We start from the raw sequence: 15,510 nt of genomic DNA on the forward strand, positions 1-15,510 counted from the left end.
ACGCTGCGCGCGCCCCGCCCCTTCGCCGTCCTCCGAGACGTCTGCCCGTCAACCTCCCAACCGACCAATCCCACCGAGCAAGAGGCGGGCCTCCTGGCCTTGTCCAGCCCGCGTCGGTCCCCTTGCCGCTAGGACCCTGCCTTCCTCCGTGTTCACTGCCCGCCCTTTGCGCTGTCCTCTCCGCCCGTTGGCGGGTGCGCGGTTCGTCACTGCTGCTTCTACTAATGCCGGCGCGCGGCAGCTCCGTCAGGGCGGGGCCAGGGGTGGTGACGCACGGCGCGGTGACGCAGCGCGACGGCGGCGGTGGCGGCGGCGGTGGTCAGTGCGGGAGGAGGGAAGGGAGCTCGCGGGCTGTAGAGGGGCCGACGACGGTGGCAGTGGCCTGAGGAGGCCGGAGGGGCGGCGGCGGCAGCGGCAGAGGCGGTGAGTCGCAAGCAGGATCGGGCGGCCCGGGACAGCGGTGGGTCGGGGCGCGCGGGGCTCACCTTAGGGCGCCCCAGGCCGCGCGGTCTGCCCCGCCCCCTCAGGGACCCCCGAGCCGCGGGCAGTGGTAGGCGCGGAGCGCGGGCCTGGAGGGTCCCGACCCTTGAGGGTCTCCACACTGGTTCTCTGAATAGCTCTCACATGAAGCTTCGGAAGCTTCCCTCCTAGTTCCCCCTCACACCCTCGGGATCGACCCCACACGTCTACCTAAGACATCTCCTTGGAGAGCGGTCTCCGGCAACCTCAGAGACCCCCCTGTCACCCCCATCCCACCCCACCCCCGGACGGTCCCAGGTCTTCCTGGGAGCCCACCCCTCCCATTCCCGCAGGCTTCTCCAAAGATTGTCCCAGGTCTTGGAAGTCGAGCTTAGAGAATACCGCTCTGGTCGCAAATCCCCATTCTCCTTTTTCCAGAAATATTCCCCGAGGCCACTCCTCGGATATTTTAGCAATATGTGCCAGATGTCTTCTCTCTCCGAAACCTTCAACACCTCCCTCGGAGCCTCTCTCACATCCCCTCCAGACCTGGACATTCCCCAAATCTCCCCCAGAGACCCACTTTGCACAGCTCCACAGCCTCCCCGACTTCCCTCTCTCCTACCCCCATCCAGAAATTGTTTGGGACATTTTCCACTCAGAGCCCCAAATATCAGAACCCCCTGTCCCCCGCTATCCTTCAGAATGTTCCTGATGTGCTCTGAAAATCTTTCTCAGCGATTCCCTTGAAATCCATGAAAAATCCTTCCATGTCCCAAAATCCTCTCCAAAACCCTATTTGTATATCCCAGTTTTTCCCAGTAATCCACACCCAGTGTTCCAAAAATTGCTTCTGAATTGTAAAATTTTACTTTATCGCCTCTCTCTATAACCCCCTCTCCCCCAGACCTACTTTTAGGTGAACTTTCTAACATCCTCCTCACAACCACTGTAAACCCTAAGACCTTCACGAACTTTCTCAGATGCAGTTTTTCAAGATCTCACATGTTCTCAGAGACCCCAGCAATCCCCTTGAGTTCTCCTGAGATGTGTTCTTGAAGTTCCTCCCAGAGACCTTTCAAACATCCCCCGAGAACCCCTTGAGAGACCTGCTGTCCTACTAAGAGACTTTTCTTAGACATTTTTCTCCCTGAACTCTCCCTCGCAGTGTCCCTCAAATCCTCTAGAACCCTCTGCAAAGACCCCCACTGCCAGTCTTTCCTCAAAATAACTCTCTGAACTCCTGCTCTTAGAAAAATCCCTGGATTCTTTATGAAAAGCCCTCTACTCGGACATTTCCACATTCCCCTCAGAAGACCCACCTTCTCCATATTCCGTTTTGAGGACTTCAGGGTTTCTCCTATCTGAGTTCTCAGAGGAATTGTTCCTAAAAAGACCTCTGTCATCCTGCCCTAGTGCATCTAAGATCGCTCTCAGAAGACCACACCTCCCCAGAAACCCTTTAGAGAAGTTTCTTCAAAATTACCCTTCATCAACTCAGCCCCCAGCATTTCATAAGACTTCCTCAGAACTCTCCCTCAGATCCCCCTCTGACATCCCCAAGAAACCTTGTTCAGGACCTTATCAAAATTACCTCTTTTAGAAACCCTGTTTAGCCTGACCAGGCGGTGGCACAGTGGATAGAGCATCGGACTGGGATGCGGAGGACCCAGGTTCGAGACCCCGAGGTTGCCAGCTTGAGCACAGGTTCATCTGGTTTGAGCAAAGCTCACTAGCTTGGACCCAAGGTTGCTGGGTTGAGCAAGGAGTTACTCAGTCTGCTGTAGCCCCCGGGTCAAGGCGCATATGAGAAAGCAATCAATGAACAACTAAGGAGCCGCAACGAAGAATTGACGTTTCTCATCTCTTTCCCTTCCTGTCTGTCCCTATCTGTCCCTCTCTCTCTGACTCTCTCTGTCTCTGCCACAAAAAAAAGAAACCCTGTTTACATGCTCTCATCTCCTCCATTCTCTTTCCTCCTCTGAAATCAACTTCCTTTGCAGATCTGCGCCTCTTGCGCCTCTTTCCCCTAGTATCCGTTCATAGCCCCCTAACATCCTCCAGACAACCCTCCCAAGAGGCTTCATGGCACCTTTCAATAAAAAGTTTCTTGAGAGACACTTACACCTCTTGAAATCCCAATCTTTAGAGACATTTCTCTCAGACCAGTTTTCTTAGGTTCCATCGTCATAAATCTCTCTTCAGAGATTGAGAGACCCTAACACCCTCCTTAGAGACTACTTGGTTACTCCCCTCTTTTTTCTTTCAGAAGCCTTCACCTTTCTTTTCCCCTTTAAGAGTCTCCATACTAAAAAATTTCTCCCCCTGTGCTAGTGGACGTCAAAGTGTGGTCCCTCAAAGTGTGGACTAGCTGCATCTGCATCTTGTTAGAAATGCAAATTATTGGGTCCCACCCCAGACCTACTGAATCAGAAAACCTGGGAGTCAAGCCCAGCAGTCTGTTTTTAGAAACCTCCTGGTGATTCTCATGCATGCTCAAGTTTGAGAACCATTGCCTTCTAGGAAGATTTCCCTTTTCCCACAGAAAGCCTCGAAAAGATGCCTCTGTGCCCTACTGCCCACCCCCATTTTCCTTTGTGATGTACCCATCCTCCAGAAAACCCCTTACTCTCTTCAAAATGCTTCTAGCTTTTTCACAAGATTATCCCACCATCTGAGCAATTACTTCAAATTCTACTTTTGAATGGTTTCCTTTCAAATCTTCCTTAGCACTTTTTCCTTCTGGCTTCCCCTCCACTCGTCCACACCATCCCTGGTCTTTGGTGCTTCTGCTTCAAATTACTGCCTCCTCAAATAAAAATGTCCATTTCTTGTCATTATTCATCTGTCCTCCACATAGGCACCTGCAAGTCTCCATTCTCTGTGTATTACTGCTGAGGCCCTTCATTTTACTTCTTAGAGCACACTCACCTTCTTCCTTGTAGTTTTTAACGTAGTTATCCACTCACTCTCTCTGGACGGGGAGTTTGGAAAATTACTGGGATGTGTGTTGGTCCTCTCTGAATCCAGCAAGGTGGGATCTGCCCTCTGTAAGTTATCATTGGAACATGGCAATTCTTCTTGTGTTTGGCTAGAAATCTCTGAGTTTCTCACATCTCACTCCCCATTCAAGTTCAACACACTTTCCTACTTCTTCCTTCCCTCTCCTCTTCTTTCTTCCCAACACCTTTTGCCTTTCCTCCGAGGAGAGGCTGTCTACCCCAGCTGCTTCTACCTGTGGCACTTCTCTTTTGTACTTCCTCCTAATTCCAAGCTACACCAAGTCCTTTTCCTGGTGATCTGCCTCATCCCATTCTGCTTGGCCTCTCAGCCTTCCACAGGGCTCTCAGCTTTCTCCAAGGGATTCTCTTTCTCTCTACAGTCAAGAAGAGGAAACAGAGCACAGGGTAAATACTGGTGCCTGCCTTCAGGGAGCTCCCAGTACTGTATAGCGAAGAGATTGAACAGGTACACAGGGAAGAACATGAGGTACAAATAATATATTGTGGAAAGTCACCAGTTAGAGGAGAGTACTTTATCTGGAAATACTTTATAGAAAAGGTGGTATTTGGGCTGGGTGGTGTTCTACAAGAGTTAGAACAATGATGAGTAACCTTTCAGGCAGAGGAAACAGCAATGGGCCAAAGACAAGAAAGTGTCCTCATCTGTCACCCATGCATCTCTTCTCCTAAAGGGTGAGATGAAAGAAGATCTGTTTCATCTGTATTATATTTGCCAGCTGCACTTTAGTGACCTAAAGAATAATAACAGTAATGACTACTGTTTATTGAGTTATTATTTGCCAGTCACTGTTTGAGTGTTTTGCATGTATTATCTCATCTCATATTCACAGGACCTATGAGATAGGTAAACTATAATTATTCTCATTTTATAAAGGATGACATTGAGAGCAGGTGGCACAAATAGAAGTTCTCTGGCCCCTGTCTGTCCCAAGATGATAATGTCTGGAGTCAGGGAGTTGGATTTTCTGTTCTGATAGGCTTGTAAGCAATGGGGCATTGTAGTGTAAGTGGTTACATATGCAGACTTTGAAGCCAGACATGATTTGCATCCTTCATCATCATTTACAAGTTTTGTGACCTAGGAAAAGTTACTTCTGTGGTCCTGAGTTTTTACAGTTAAATAATGAAGATAATAATGATATCCTACTTCATAGAATTAGTATAAGGAGAAAGTAAGTTAATACATATAAAGTACTTAGAACAATGAATGCCCTGCACATAACTTCTCAGTGCTGGGGGAGGAAGCTCATATGACCAAACCTTAGCTCAAACTAGTTTAATCAAAAAGGATAATTAATTGATTCATGTTACCAAAAAGTCAAGAGCTAGGATGGCTTCAGAACTAGTTGCTTTCAGGAGTTTAAACAATCCAGTAATGTCTCACCATCTCTCCACCAGCTTCATTCTTAACAGGTTTCTGCTTTGTGGTGGAAAAAGATGGCACTCAGCAACCCCAGGCTTAAATCCTACCTCCTTAGTATCCTCAGTGGAAAGAGAACTCTTTTCTGAGAGCCCCACTATGAAGTTTCTTCCCTGAATAAATATGAATTGATGACAGAAGATCCATAGAGACATGTTTTGGGTTCTTTATCCTGGAACTCTCTCACTTGCTGAGCCAGATAAGTCTGTGATTCCATCCCATGACCTTTCTAAGTATTAATGATAATCTCGCTCCTCACTGTTCCACTAGCCCCAATCTTTGATCACTGGATCCAGAGAGAGTTTATGGCTAGTCTGATCCAACCAGACTTTCCTTTGGGATCTTACTGGGAAAGACAGGAATGAAATGGCTGGCTTAGTTTGGTGGTGGCCTCTATGCAGAGGAATCCAGGAGTACTACTCGGGTTCAGTTCCCTACTTGAGCTTTGGGTTTCCAGGGCCCAGAACTTTGAAAGAGTTAAGTAGTGAGTAGAGTTTTGTTTTGTTTTGTTTTGGTGTAAACTTGTTGAATAGAGTTGGGTTGAGGGCAAGTCACAGAACAGCAGTGTGTAGAGGTGCAAGTCTCAAATGTCTCTAGTGATTAAACAATTTATGGAAATACTTTTCTTGGTACTCGAAATAGAGCAATGAATTAAAAAACCAAAGTGTTCGATCTCATGGGTCTTATATTCTGAAGGGGGGAGAGAATATATAAACAAATGAAATCTGCCTAACCTGAGGTGGCACAGTGAGGTCACCAGTTCAAAACGCAGAGGTTGCTAGCTTGAGCATAGAATCATTGACACAATCCCAAGGTCCCTGGCTTGATCCCGAGGTCCAATCAATCCCTAGGCAAGGCATGTAGGAGAAACAATCAATGCACAGCTAAAGTGAAGCAACTATGAGTTGGTGCTTTTTACTCACTCTCCCTGCGCCTTTCTCTCTCTTCCTTGTCTCTGTTTCTCAGAAAGGAAAGAAAAATCAGATAGTGATATGTGTTATGAAGGAATTAAAACAGTAATGTGGAAGAGAGGATGAGGGTGGCCATTGTACACAGGTGGTCAGAATTGATCTCTTTGAGAAAGTGACAGTTGAGCCTGAGAACCTGAAAGATGAGAAGGCACTATTTGTGGGATGGTCTGATAGTGGGGCATCCTAATCAAAGCATTGTTACATGTGGAGAAAGAACTGCTGCGTTTGGGGAAATTTTTCACGAGTCTTTATTGAATCCCTCCCACTGTTACGTTCCAGGTGCTATGCTAGGAATTGAAAATGGAACAGTGAAATACAGCCACAGTATTGCCTTCCCTCATAGGTCTTATATTCTAGGCAGTCCTGGAAGAGATAGCCTTTGAAGAAATACCTTTTGGTGATGATAGCACACCAAAGTCTCCTTCCTTCTGGGGAGATGAAGTTTGGGACACACATAAACCCAGATCTGATTGATAGGAAGGGACCAGCCATTTGATGATCTGGGTAAAAGCATTTCAGGTAGAGGTGGATCAGCAAGTTCAGAAGCCTTGAGATGTGTTCAAGGAATAGCAAGGAAACTAGAATGATTGGAGCTTAAGTGAGGCAAATGGAACAGGGGGTTTGGAGAGGTTGTCAGAGGCCAAATAAGAGAATTGAGAAACTGTTGAAAGATTTTAAAGCAAGACAGTGATGTGATCTTATTTTTTTTTCTTTTTAGAAAGTTCAATGATTTCTGCAAGGAAAGCGGGCAAAAATGGAAGCAAGAGGCAAGTTAGGAGGCAATACATTTGTCCAGATGAGAAAGGATGGTGACTTGAATATAGTGAGGATATTAAAAATTAAGGGAAGCAGATATATTTGGGGTATAGAGAAATCAGGTCTTGATGGCACTAGTGAAAGAAGAATCCAGGATGATATTAACAATTCTATGAGAGTATTTTTATGCCTCACAACTCTGTGAAAATAGGTACTATTATTAAATACATTTTACATAGGAGAAAACAGGTACAACAGGGTAAAATCACTTGCCCAAATTAAGGAAGATAGTAAATGGTGGGGTTATATTTCCAACCCAGGCAGTCTGGTCCCAGAGCCATTTGAGTTTTGGGAAAGAAAAAGAAAGGAAGGCATGTTTAGCTACATTTAGAAAAAAGAATTATCAAGACGGGATCACTAGATCTCATGGAAGAAGAAGGAATCAAAGATGATTCAAGAACTACTGAGCCCTGACTGGTTGGCTCAGCAGTAGAGCGTCGGCCTGGCGTGCGGGGGGACCCGGGTTCGATTCCTGGCCAGGGCACATAGGAGAAGCGCCCGTTTGCTTCTCCACCCCCCCCCCTCCTTCCTCTCTGTCTCTCTCTTCCCCTCCCGCAGCCAAGGCTCCATTGGAGCAAAGATGGCCCGGGCGCTGGGGATGGCTCCTTGGCCTCTGCCCCAGGCGCTAGAGTGGCTCTGGTCGCAGCAGAGCGACGCCCCCTGGTGGGCAGAGCGTCGCCCCTAGTGGGCAGAGTGTTGCCCCTGGTGGGCGTGCCGGGCGGATCCCGGTCGGGCGCATGCGGGAGTCTGTCTGACTGTCTCTCCCCGTTTCCAGCTTCAGAAAAATACAAAAAAAAAAAAAAAGAACTACTGAGTTGTCCACATAGAGGTAATAGTTTGAATCTGTAGAAGTTGATTACATTACCAAGTGAGAGGATACACATATGGAGAAGGGAGAGTCAGAAATAGAGTTTTAGAGGGAAGAGGTTGTGTATTTAGAGGTGGGAGGAGTAAAAGAGGCAGGGATGGGAACAGACACCAGCTTCTCTGCTCAGCTCTGCCAGAGCTCTCCAGGCCTGTTATCTTCCAGGAGGCCTTGCCTGGCTTCTCACCTCTCTGTCCCTCCTTTCCCCCAGGACCATTCATACAAAAGCCTCATTCTTGGCTAAGGCAATAGTATACATGGTTTGTGTACATATTTCAAGAGTTTCTGAAAATACTGGTTGGATTTACAAGAAAGAATTTGAGCTCCCTTGGCTTCTGACATTGTCTTGTTCTTCTCAGGTCAGGACAGAGAGTTAACCTTAGGTAACTAGCCTATTACCTTGTTCATGAAATGTGAGTAACTCAGAGACCTATGTGGGTGCTGTAGAAGGACTAGAAATGGCTAAGAAGACTAATAGGAGCCCCATATTTATCCAGAGATATTGGCATTAAAGGGTGTACCGTTCAGCCCAACTTTCTAGGAACTAGAAGGGAGCTTAGAGGAGGCCGTAGGTAGCCTTATTCTCGGGAACAACCAAGAGTTCCAAGGCCAGACTGCCTGGCCTTGAAAATCTCAGTTTAGCTGTGTGTACAGTCTTGGATAAGTGACTTAACCTTCTATATGCCCGTTTTTTCATTTGTAAAATGTGGATATTATATACATAACATACTGCTCACAAAAATTAGGGGATAACAAAAATTAGAGGATATTTTATCACTTCATATTCTTTTAGAAATATCTCTAATTTTTGTGAGCAGTATATATGAGATAGATATGAAATATATAGTTTTAGATCCAATGCACTCATCCATGGAAAGCTGTTAGTGTCTGTGACCTGACTGTGTAATGTATGAAGTTAATACTAAGCATCTTGCTAGGTATTTTTATAAACATTGTTTCATTTCATTCTTATAACAAGCTTCACTGAGGAAGAAACTAACTTACTTGCCAATGGTCTACACAGCAAGTAAGGATCAACATGAGAGCACATATATTAGCCAGATCTGACAGACTCCAGTGTAGCTCTGAGTGTGGAGAGTTGACTTCCAAAGGTGCGTCCTGTGTGTGGGCTGCTTCTCACATTTTGGGGCAGAGAAGGAGTTTAGTGGGCACTTTTTCCTGGAACCTCTTAGCCAATTTTTGGCTCCACTTTCCATCCTCCAGCATTAGTAGATGCTTCCCAAGAAGGTTACTTGGTCCCTTAGAGACCATATGTGGCAGCAATATTGTTGGGCTTTTTGAGAGACAGCTTATAGGGATTCTACCTGCTTGTCTTTCCTCAAAGACAGGCGGTCCTTTTTGGTGACATGAAGACAAAGAGACTAGAGCAATGGCAAAATCTGTTTTATACGGTAGGAGTCAAGGCATTTCAACTTTTTTTTTTTTTTTTTTGTGGCAGAGACAGGGAGAGTCAGAGAGAGGGACAGACAGACAGGAAGGGAGACAGATGAAAAACATCAATTCTTTGTTGCGGTTCCTTAGTTCATTAATTGCTTTCTCATATGTGCCTTGACTGGGGGACTACAGCAGACCAAGTGACCCCTTGCTCGAGCCAGCAACCTTGGGCTCAAGCTGGTGAGCCTTGCTCAAACCAGATGAGCCTGCACTCAAGCTGGCGACCTCGGGGTCTCGAACTTGGGTCCTCCACATTCCAGTCCAACGCTCTATCCACTACGCCACCACCTGGTCAGGCAAGGCATTTTCAACTTTAAGTGATAGAAACACAACTCAGACTGGCCTCAGCCAAAAAGAAATACATTGGTTCATGTAACTGAAAAATGTGGGGTATGGTAGGGGTGCTTCAGACTTGCTGTATCCAGATTTTCAAATGTGAAAAGTTCTTTCTTTTTCTCCCTTAATTTCTGATGTCTACCTTCATCTCTCTGTTGGCTTCATTCTAAGGCAGGTTCTCACTATGAGGTAGCAAAAGTGGCAGCCAGTAATACAGGAGATGTGTAATCTGAGCAACCCTAACCAAGGACTTAGGTTCCCCAGTAGTTCCAGCAAAAGTTCAGGGAGGACTTTTCTTGTCCAGGCTTTACTCCTGGATCCCAGAACAATAGTTAATTCTTCAAAGAGAACTTATGGGGCTGGTACTAGAAGATGGGAATGGATATTTGGCAGCAGATCCACTAGAATCCGTCACAGTAAGATGCTGCCACAGTCAGATGCCTTGGAATAGAGTCAGTGCTGATGCCTCTTACCTGGCCAGCCAGTCTCACCAAACCAGGGCTTCCTTTCTCACTGCTGCCAGGCACCAGGGTATGAGGTGGAGGAAGGCCAGCCAGTCCTTCCAGTCATCACCCAGACCAAACATCCAGCATCTTTCTTTATTATTCATTTTTTATTTTTATTGATTTGTTTCAGAGAGAGAGAGGAAGGGAGAGAGGGAAGCATTCATTTGTTCCACTTAGTTGTGAATTCATTGGTCGCTACCTGTATGTGCCCTAACCAGGAATCAAACCTGACCTTGGTGTTTCGGGACAATGCTCTAACCGACTGAGCTAACTGGCCAGGTCCCCCAGCATCTTTCTGTCCAGAACATAGGAACCTTCCTTTAGGGCTGACATTTATTCATTCATTCATTCATTTTTAATTTTTTGTGTATGAGACAAGAGAGAGATGAGAAGTATCAACTCATAGTTGTGGCACTTTAGTTCACTGATTGCTTCTCATACCTTCCTTGACCGGTAGCTCCAACTAAGCCAGTGACCCCCTTCTTCAAGCCAGCGACCTTGTGCTTCAAGCCAGGACCATGTGCTTTAAGCCGGTGACCATGGGATCATGTTGATGATTCCACAATCAAGGGGATGAGCCTGCATTCATGTCAGATGAGCCTGCGCTCAAGCTGGCGACCTTGTGGTTTCAAACCTGGGACCTCAGCATCCTAGGTCAACTCTATCTACTGCACCACCCTGGTGAGGCTTTTTTTTTTTTTTTTTTTTTTTGCGAGAAAGAGAGAGAGAGAGAGAGAGAGATGGGAAGGGAGAGAGATGAGAAGCATCAATTCTTTGTTGTGGCATCTTAGTTATTCATTGATTGCTTTTTCCTATGTGCCTTGACAGGGCGCTTCAGCAGAGCGAGTAGCCCTTTGCTCAAGCCATTGACCTTGAGCTTTAAGCCAGTGACCTTTGAGCTCAAGCCAGTGACCATAGGATCATGTCTACAATCTCATGCTCAAGCCAGCAACCCTGCACTCAAGCTGGTGAGCCCATGCTCAAGCCAGTGACCTCAGGGTTTCGAACCTGGATCCTCAGCATCCCAGGCCAACTCTCTATCCACTGTGCCATGGCCTGGTCAGGGAAGCTATTTATTTTTTAACTCTACATTTTCAAAACTGACTTACCTGCCTGACCAGGCCATGGCGCAGTGGATAGAGCGTCGGCCTGGGATGCGGAGGACCCAGGTTCGAGACCCCGAGGTCGCCAGCTTGAGCGTGGGCTCATCTGATTTGAGCAAAAAGCTCACCAGCTTGGACCCAAGGTCACTGGCTCGAGCAAGGGGTTACTTGGTCTGCTGAAGGCCCTCAGTCAAGGCACATATGAGAAAGCAATCAATGAACAACTAAGGTGTTGCAACGAAAAACTGATGATTGATGCTTCTCATCTCTCTCCATTCCTGTCTGTCTGTTCCTATCTATCCCTCTCTCTGACTCTCTCTCTGTCCGTGTAAAAAAGAAACAAAAAGAAAAACTGACTTACCTAAAACCCCAGTGTTTACTGAGAATTGTCTGACCCATCTTGGGCAATAGATCTTCTCAGTCATGTTCCCTGAGCTGTGGGGGTGCCTTAAAGGTAAGAACCAGAGAGGCAGAGGTAGAGGATAGTTACCAGACTTCTGGTCTTTTACCAGTGTGTATCCATCTGGTCAAAGGACCACAGGCCATAGACTTTGTTCTGAATAGTTGATATTTTAATGTAAGAATTAATTTCCAATATTTAAAAGTAAGGGAATTTTATTTAAAATTCCAAATTTCTGGCTCCTCTTTTTGTGAATATGTATGTGTATGTGTCTGTGTCTGTGTATTTTTTTGCCTTTCTTTCGGTCTGGCTCCTCTTTTAAAAAAAAACCTAAGTCCTAACAGTACTGTACCCACATGGCAGCAGTTGATTAGAGCTAAATTGTGACTTCTCCCTTTGGGAAGAATATGTGCTTCCCAGGTCACTGTAGTCTTCACCAGCCTTTTTAAAGCCTGGCCTTGTAAAGCATCATATTTGAGACCATGCTCTGTCCCAAGGCTTTGCTTCTAGCATTTGGCTTGGGAAAAACTGGATTAATGGTTTAGTCAAGCAGTTTATTTGGGGAGGACACGGGACTTTTGCTTAGGAAAAGTAATAACCCAATAAAAGAGTTTACAGAAAAGAATGTCATAACTTTGGCTTGTTTGTGGGTTTGGTTATCTTTTGCATAAATGCTGTTGGCATATCAAACCTCCCATCACACAATGTTTGCTCTGAAATAGTAACATGTCCTTCTTTTCTTTTTTTTACAGGGACAGAGAGGGATAGACAGGAACGGAGAGAGATGAGAAGTATCAATCATCAGTTTTTCATTGCGACACCTTAGTTGTTTATTGATTGCCTTCTCATATGTGCCTTGACCACGGGCCTTCAGTAGACTGAGTAACCCCTTGCTCAAACCAGCGACCTTGGGTCCAAGCTGGTGAGCTTTTTGCTCAAGCCAGATGAGCCTGCTCTCAAGCTGGCGACCTCGGGGTCTCGAACCAGGGTCCTTCCGCATCCCAGTCTGATGCTCTATCCACTGTGCCACCGCCTATTCAGGCACATGTCCTTTTTCTTAAGAGTTGCCACTTAGGCGAGGAATCCCTCCCACTCCTGAGGGATGTTCATTCAGCCTCTGGTTGACCACTTCCAGCAGCCAGAGAGCTTATTACCTCCTCACGTGGTAGCCAGTTCCATTCTTGGACAGATAAATTATTTAAAATGTTTTCCTTATGTTGAGGCCGCTGCTTTCTCCTTGGGACTAAAAGCTACAAAATGCTGTAGCTGTGAAGGGAAACTGATTTTTTTCAGGTGTATGAACTGCCATTCATCCATCCTGCCTCTGGGGCAAACACTGATAATCACAGTACTTACTCTTTCACTGAGCCAGAAAGTACAGTGTATCCTTAATTCTTTTTAATTAAATTCCTCTAAAATTTACAGAAGTAATGTATTCATTTGTAACTAGTGAAATAGTAAAAAGTTATATAGTGCTACCTGATCAGGTGGTGGTGCAGTGGATAGAGCGTCAGACTGGGATGCGGAGGGCCCGGGTTTGAGACCCTGAGGTCACCGGCTTGAGCGCGGGTTCATCTGGTTTGAGCAAGGCTCACCAGCTTGGACCCAAGGTCGCTGGCTCAAGCAAGGGGTTACTCGGTCTGCTGAAGTCCCGTGGTCAAGGCACAGATGAGAAGGCAGTCAATGAACAACTAAGGTGTCACAATGAAAAACGGATGATTGATGCTTCCCTGTCTATCCCTCTCTCTGACTCTCTCTCTGTCTCTGTAAAAAAAAAAAAAAAAAAAAAAAAAAAAAAGATTATATAGTGCTAATAATTTCTCCTCCTTTCCAAAGTAACCATATGAACAGCTTAGGATATATCCTTTATACATTTTTCTATACAGTACACATAAATACATACATGTACATATATTCAGATATAAAATATATAAAGGTTTTTGTATATGGCTTTCTTTTTCTTTTTACAAAAATGACATCACATTGTATGTAGTACTCTGCAGCTTACAGACATCCCTCTAGGTCAGTAAAGATTAAACACTATATATATTAAAAAAAAATTTTTAAGTGAGAAGAGGGGAGATAGCCTCATGTGCCCCAACCAGGAACCACCCAGCAACCCCTGTTTGGGGCCGATGCTTGAATCAACCGAGCTATCTTCCGCGCCTGATGCTGATGCTTGGACCAACTGAGCTATCCTCAGCACCCAGGGCTGACACTTAGACAGATCAAGCCACTGGCTACAGGAGGAGAAGAGAAACAGGTGGTTACTTCTCCTATGTGCCCTGACCTGGGATCAAACCTGGAATGTTCATATGCCAGGCTGATGCTCTGTCCACTGAGCCAACCAACCAGAGCCTAAACACTATTACATATCCTTTTTTTTTTGTATTTTGCTGTCAGAATCAAGCATGGTTTTACTAGCTACATAATATCCCATTCTTTGAGGTGTGCCCCAATTGATTAATCATTCCCCATTGCTTCATTTCTTCAGGATCCTCATCACAGTGTTCCAGGCAGCCATTACCAATCTATTGTAGTTAGCCTGTGAGGTAAAACCCCATTTGTCCTGTGTGATCCAGTCTAGTTTCTTATCTCACACATTTTTTTAAAGTTTTTTTTTTTTAAGATTTACTCATTTTAGTCTTTTTTTAAATTTTTTTTATTCATTTTAGAAAGGAGAGGGAGAGACAGAGAGAGAGAGAGAGAGGAGAGACAGAGAGAGAGAGAAAGGGGGGAGGAGCAGGAAGCATTAACTCCCATATGTGCCTTGACCAGGCAAGCCCAGGGTTTCGAACCGGTGACCTCAGCACTTCCAGGTCGACGCTTTATCCCACTGTGCCACCACAGGTCAGACAAGATTTATTCATTTTAAAAGAGAGCGATAGAAGTGGGGAAGAGCAGGAAGCATCAACTCCCGTATGTGCCTTGACCAGGCAAGTCCAGGGTTTCAAACTGGCAACCTCATTGTTCAGGTCAGTGCTTTATCCACTGCACCACCACAGGTCAGGCTTATCTCACACATTTTTAAGAAGAGCAGAAGAGCTCAAAGATCAAAGTGAATCCATGATGGCAAGACTAGAACTGAATTTTCTTGATTTCCAATATTTCCTATATCCCATGTTGCCTCTCACTAGAGCCCTGTACCCTGGTTCTCCTCTGGAGTAAATAAATAAATCTCTTCTGTGTGCTACCCCTTCAGATATTCAAAATCAGTTATGCAATTTCTTCTGAGTCTTCTCTTCCCCAGGATAATTTTCCTCAATGCCTTTATTTTTTTTTCTTTATATTTTCAAATCCCTTTACCATCCTATAGGCCAGGGGTCCCCAAACTACGGCCCGCGGGCTGCATGCAGCCCCCTGAGGCCATTTATCCGGCCCCCGCCACACTTCCGGAAGGGGCACCTCTTTCATTGATGGTCAGTGAGAGGAGCATAGTTCCCATTGAAATACTGGTCAGTTTGTTGATTTAAATTTACTTGTTCTTTATTTTAAATATTGTATTTGTTCCCGTTTTGTTTTTTTACTTTAAAATAAGATATGTGCAGTGTGCATAGGGATTTGTTCATAGTTGTTTTTTTTATAGTCCGGCCCTCCAATGGTCTGAGGGACAGTGAACTGGCCCCCTGTGTAAAAAGTTTGGGGACCCCTGCTATAGGCCATTCCTTCTGTCTTATCCCCTAGGGCTGTAGAAATCTCAAGTATGACTTCCATGCTCACCTTTTTTTTATTCATTCATTCATTCATGAACATATATAGTAGCACCTTCTATGTGCCATTGTTCTGCCAGTCAAGTTGTACTATGTCACTGAATGACCATAGTATAACTTGTATTTTGGTAGAAAGAGAAAAACAACAAACATTAAGATGGTATTTGAGGATGCTGAATTATATAGAAATGAAATACTAGTAAAATAATAGGCCTGACCTGTGATGGCACAGTGGATCAAGTGTTGACCTGGAATGCTGAGGTCACCAGTTTGAAACCCTGGGTTAGTAAGGTCAAGGCCCATATGGGAGTTGATTCCTTCAGCTCCTCCCTCTCCTCTCTCCTTCTCCTTCTCCTTCTCCTCCTTCTCCTTCTCCTCCTTCTCCTTCTCCTTCTTCTCCTTCTCCTTCTCCTCCTTCTCCTTCTCCTTCTCCTTCTCCTTCTCCT

At 45.4% G+C, this 15,510-nt stretch overlaps 1 protein-coding gene across 2 annotated transcripts in view; it reads left to right on the forward strand.

The window, feature by feature from the left end:
• Window positions 1-266: 266 nt before the first annotated feature.
• SAMD4B (sterile alpha motif domain containing 4B) overlaps window positions 267-15,510 on the forward strand; it is a 45,670-nt gene continuing 30,426 nt past the window's right edge. For both annotated transcript variants that reach the window (XM_066348231.1, XM_066348232.1), the window contains exon 1: window positions 267-423. The gene's annotated coding sequence lies outside the window, so the exon portion shown is untranslated. The remainder of the gene's footprint in view (window positions 424-15,510) is intronic.

Source organism: Saccopteryx leptura, chromosome 9 (assembly GCF_036850995.1).
Source record: "Saccopteryx leptura isolate mSacLep1 chromosome 9, mSacLep1_pri_phased_curated, whole genome shotgun sequence".
NCBI lineage: Eukaryota > Metazoa > Chordata > Mammalia > Chiroptera > Emballonuridae > Saccopteryx > Saccopteryx leptura.